The sequence below is a fragment of the Humulus lupulus genome, chromosome 6 (genome assembly GCF_963169125.1).
Source record: "Humulus lupulus chromosome 6, drHumLupu1.1, whole genome shotgun sequence".
Lineage (NCBI taxonomy): Eukaryota > Viridiplantae > Streptophyta > Magnoliopsida > Rosales > Cannabaceae > Humulus > Humulus lupulus.
The window spans coordinates 170,785,964-170,791,761 of record NC_084798.1 but is presented as its reverse complement, the minus strand read 5'-3'; the positions used below and the strand labels follow the sequence as shown (position 1 = coordinate 170,791,761).

General features: G+C 27.9%; 1 long non-coding RNA gene across 1 annotated transcript; it reads right to left on the bottom strand.

The window, feature by feature from the left end:
• Nucleotides 1-865: 865 nt before the first annotated feature.
• On the bottom strand, nucleotides 866-5,441 carry LOC133784306 (uncharacterized). The gene is made up of 3 exons (XR_009871261.1): nucleotides 5,321-5,441; nucleotides 1,640-2,002; nucleotides 866-1,552 (listed from the first exon to the last, which is right to left on the bottom strand). It is a non-coding gene; the product is annotated as an uncharacterized LOC133784306 (long non-coding RNA).
• Nucleotides 5,442-5,798: the final 357 nt, after the last annotated feature.

The window sequence follows — 5,798 nt, the reverse complement described above, 5'->3', positions numbered from 1 at the left end:
GAGGTTCTGATTAGTGCTCAAAAATATAGTTTTATTAGTCTTAAAGTTTAAAATTAATATTTTAATTAATATTTTTATGGATTTATTGTAATATCATTTTAATTATTTATTGTAATATATTTTATATTTAAAATTATGATTTTAATTTAATTTGTGTTCAATTTTCAGGAAATAAAATGTATTTCGACACAAAGAAAAAGAAAGAAGAAAGAAAGAATTCTAATTGAAAAATCATGAAAAAATGGAATTTTTGAAGATGAAATGGCCCAAATAAGCCCAGGCTGAGCCTAGGCCCAAGCTTTCAGCTGTGCCCACGTGTCCAAGCCGAGCTACTGACACGACCCGCCTGACGTGCCCCATCCATCTGATACCTACCAGCCTGCCGAGCCAACCACAACGCAACACACGTCCCACTCGCCTGGCGGCTGTCCCCCTTGCCCCAAAGCCATGCCTGCTGAAGCCACTCATCACATGACACGTGTCCAACGTGTCTCCCCATTTCTACAGCTTGTTTCCCACTTGTCCCACTTTGCTGGAAGATTTCAGTCAATTTCCCCACTATTTTGTACATGATTTTACACATTTTGGGCATATTTCACTATAAATAGAGAACAAAATGTAGGGAAAATGACATCATATCGTGGAATTAAGTGTGGAGAGTATAGTTAGAAAAACATTTATTTCTTATTTTTCTTTCATTTCTTTTACACTTTTTGAGTGAAAACAATGTCTATTTTAGGCTAAATTCTCTTGTGAAAAGGCTAGAGTGAAGTTCATGTTTCACATTATATTTTTAATATATTGATTCTTTTTTTTTTTGTTCTTCATTTCTATATATTTGTTACAATTAAATTTATTTTCTTCTAATTTTTATTTTGAATTTATTAGTATCTTTTACATAACTCTAGTCATGGTCTTCTTATGTAATTTATGATATTTGTTATATTATATGCTTTTTACTGCATTCTTTCATTGGCATTTTGTCACTCTAAGGTATATAATATAATAGGTTTTTAAAATTAGAAGTTAGTATAATTTAATTAAGAACATAGTTTAATGTGAGTTTTATTATATATATTTTCCAACTATAATTAATGGTGTAGAATTATAGTTGAGTAGAATTAATCAATTTTATTAAAATATATATGTTTGCATGAATGAAACTTGTGTCTTCCATATTTTCTTTCTGATTCTAATTCCTCAATTTTGTATATTTAGTGTTTAATTTTTTTTTTCAAAGTTACATTATTTCAAGGTTTATTATTTCTAATTTACTAATCTTTCTTTTTACTTGTATTTTACCTCTTTGTGGATACGACATAACCCGATTACTACTGCGACCGTTTAGGAGTTTATTAGGCGATATTAGAGAGTATGATGATTCTTCTTGCTTTCCATTGTGGTCATCATTATCTTCAAGATCAACTGCCTCTGCCATATCAACTAGAGTTTCAACAGCTTTTCCAGTTGCATGATCAGCTCCAAAGATGTTACCCAACCTTTCATACATAGAAAGTTGTCTACCTCTCCATCAATCAGCCTCTTTGTGGCTCTGAAATAATAAACAATATGTTAGAATATATGTTTGTTGGTATTCATCAATTTGAAATCAATTAAACAAATTTAATAAAATAAGTACCTGCCATATGTATTCCATACTTCATTACCATCAACCTCAATGCATTTCAATGTTTTATTCCAACCAAACCCACTCGAGTTTGTCATGTCAAATACTATTTAGTGTTGTTTCTTCCATGTTCTCATTTTTAACACGATGTGGGGGTTTGCTTTCGATCAAGAATTAGAACACTTGACTTGTAGTTATTTTTCAACTAATGGGTATGTACCACATTTAAAGGTGTCATTCTCACAATGATAACCACGTAGCACATATAACTCTAAAATGCTCAATAATGACTTCTCCTCCATAATTGTCCAAGTACGACGACCTCATTTCTTTTGGTTGTCAGTGTTTTGCATGATGCCTCCACTTTTTTCATTCCTATACAATACAAATATTGGAAACTAATGATATACATCATCTACTAATTAGAAAACAAAGAATAAACTTAAATATAAACACTAAAAAACATAAGACATACTTTATTGTTTTGCAAAATTGAAAGGAAAGTCTCATACATATCAATTTCTTATAAATTCAACAAAACTAATTAGGAGCTTTTTAAATAACATTTAATATAACAAAATGCTAATATTTATGACCTCTATTTGCTCTCCATTCATCAATTGTGAAAACATCTCCTAAAGTAGTGTATGCATTCGATGATTCAATAGTGGCAATAACATTTTGATCATAATGAGTTTGATTTTGTGAGCTATCTTGTGCATCTAGTGACATTTCTCTCCTAATACGGTTATGAAGAAGACAACAAGCAGTCATTATTCTACATTGAATTTTGATGGGAGAAAAAAGAAGGGCCTTTCAATATTGCCCATCGAATCTTAAGTAAACCAAAATAATATTCGATAATATTTCTAGCAGAAGAATATTTCATATTAAAGAATTCTTTCTCATTTGTAGGTACACATCAATCTTGTCATTCTAACAAATGATATCTTTTTTCCTCTATTCGTTCAAGAAATCCTTCACAATTGCTATATCCACAAGATAATAAGGACCTTGCAAAAATAACATACATAAATTATTGGAGACTCTTGGGATATACTATCATAAATAGTGTATTACACCTTTAAAAAAAGTAACAAATTCTACATGTGGGAAGTCTTAATCCATGTGCTCTAGCTATTGCATCTCGAAGAACTCTTGAATCTCATGTTGAACCTTCCCAGCCAAGTAAAACAAATATAAAATTCATATTTCGATCACAAACCCCCAACACAATGATGGTAACCTTGCCTTTTCTATTTCAATATCTTGGCTTGTCGGTTTCACTAACATCCACCTCAATGTGTGTCCCATCTAAAACTCCCAAACAATTTTTCACAAAATCAAACCAACAAAATATCAATTTGAAAATATAACCTTAGTTTTGAAGGTCCAAAATCTAATAATTTCTAAGTTGAAAGTTGAGAATATACATTGAACCATTTCCATCTATCATTATTGTAATTTCTCGAAACAGGTCTGGCACAACTGTTAAGCTATCTTGTAATCGAAGGACTCCATTCAACACTGAATTAAAGTAACTCATGAGTCCTTAAACTTATGGTAAATTTTTTTTTTTAACATGATGTGCAAGTATATTTAAGAAAATACATACTTACTCTTCAATGGTCACTAATTATATGCTTTCAATCTTCCATTCTCTCAAAGTAACTCACACAATACTCCAAATGTCCTCATATCCATTCAAAGTTTGTTCACACACTCTATATCACCTTTCATATATAACTATCTAATATATTAAGATGAGTCTCATTATTCACAAATGTTCAATTTTAATCATTTTTTAACCTTGATATAGGCATTTAATAACACCAAAATACCCATTAGTATTCTTCTAAAATACACATTTCTTGCAATCACATACACCACAATATTGAGCTTGTCTAGAATTATTAATGAAATAGAAAGGAATATATAAGCTATCATGGGAAAACATGTGTAAACTAACAAAAATATACAAATAACAATCAGAAAGATAAAACAATAATGCAAGAGGTCAAGAACTATCCTAAAATTAAGGTAATATCTCCAATAAAAAATTAATAAATATATATATATATATAAAGTAACCCATCACCATTTATATATACACACAAAATAAATTTTTTTTTAAGTCTAGCTATAACTTTAACGAAAATAGACATATAATTATTAAATAGTCATGTCCTTTCCTTAAAAAAAAAAAAAAGAGAATATAATATCAGTAATACATACCACCAACCAATTTAATTAACAAAACAACTGAACAAACAATGTACATTTAATTACAATATGATTATTTTAATATATAACTTGAAAGTAATATATCTCTAACGAAAGCCACCGACATGAATAATGTACCTTTTCAAGTAACATATATTTGTATATATAATAATTCTGCTAAAAACATATGTACATGCACATCTCTTTTATATAATAAATGTGCAGAATTTGGAAATTTTTAATTTTAATGGTTTTTTATTTTTTTAAGGTTGGTAGTTTGTATATACTTAAACTTAAATAAAATAAAATAAATAATTAAAAAATTAAATTATGATAATTTTTAGATATTTTATAATAATAATTATTTGAAAATAATTTATAATTAAATAAATTAAAATATGATATTTTTGAGATATTTTACAATAATAATTATTTTAAAATAATAAATAATTAAAAAAATTAAAATATGATATTTTTTAGATATTTTACAATGATAATTATTTTAAAATAATAAATAATTAAACAAATTAAAATATGATATTTTTGAGATATTTTACAATAGTAATTATTTAAAAATAATAAAATCATACGTTTTATAATTTAAATAAAATTTAATTAAACTTAAACTTACTTATTAGAATAATATTATATTAAACATATAATAATCTACTGTAAATTAGCAACAATTTTTTTTTTTTTAAAACTAGCAAGAAACTTAAATTTAAAATCCACGTATAATATTTAATATTACATTAAATATATAATATATCATCTCTTGTTATTACTCCTAAATTCAAAAACTACAACAAACATAAACTTAAATAAAAATAAATAAATTATTTAATTCAAATAAGATATTTATTTGAAATTTATATGACATTAATATAAAGTTAATAAAAACAATTAATAAATTTCATAAATAAAATTAAGTAAAAAAATGCATATGGAAGGTTATTTATATCTAGTATATATAGATAGGACATATGTAGGAGAAGTAAGAGTTAGCCCAATAAAAATGTAGGTAGCCCATGTTCTTTACTATATATAAAAATAATGCATAACCCACAATCAAATGCAAAAGAATAAGCCACGAAACTATCATGTTTCATAAACCCAATAAAAACATATTTTCATACTCTGATTTCTAATTTACTTGATCAATCCAAAACAAACAAATAATTATTCCATAATATCAAATAAAAAGATCTAGTTTTCCGACTATGGTGGTATCCGACTATGGTGGTAGCCATATAAATTATCTAAACAATAAAACTAAAATTATATATATTTTTTAAAAGTAGAGTAGCAATACAAATCATCACAAAATCTAAAGATGATTACTTTATAAATTTATTCATAAAAACTTTGTCATCTAAACAAAATAAACCCATAAAACTCTATGGCATATAAATATGAAGAATATCAAACTGAAAACATAAACCTAGATCGGGAGAAGATAATGAACAATACCAGAGAAATGAAGAAGATCGACAAGGAGAGATGACTGACAAAGATGGCGAGAGATGACCGGAGTCAATGGAAATAGCTGAACGGAAACGATAGAGGTAGTTGACTAGCGATGATAGAGGCAAATCTCAGCTCTAATCCTCAGAATTCCAGCCAAGTTCCTCTAAGTTTTCTGTGGTTTCCTTTGAGAGAGAAAAGGAGAAAGTGGGAAGGGTCGGTTTAACTTGTGTTCTACTGTTTTCTCAACTTTTCCTTAGTCTAACCTTAGTTAATTAAGTCAATCCCGAGGCTCGGTGTACCGAAAACTTCCCCGAGGGCAAAATGGTAAAATTCCCTAGTATTCCCACCTAAGCTTCGTAACGTCAAATATATATCCAATTGTTTATTTCCATAGCCCGATAACCTAAATAACCATCCAATACCTGAAATACCTCTTGACTTGCCCAAAGTCAAGTATTAAGCCCCGTTGTGACTTTCCTGC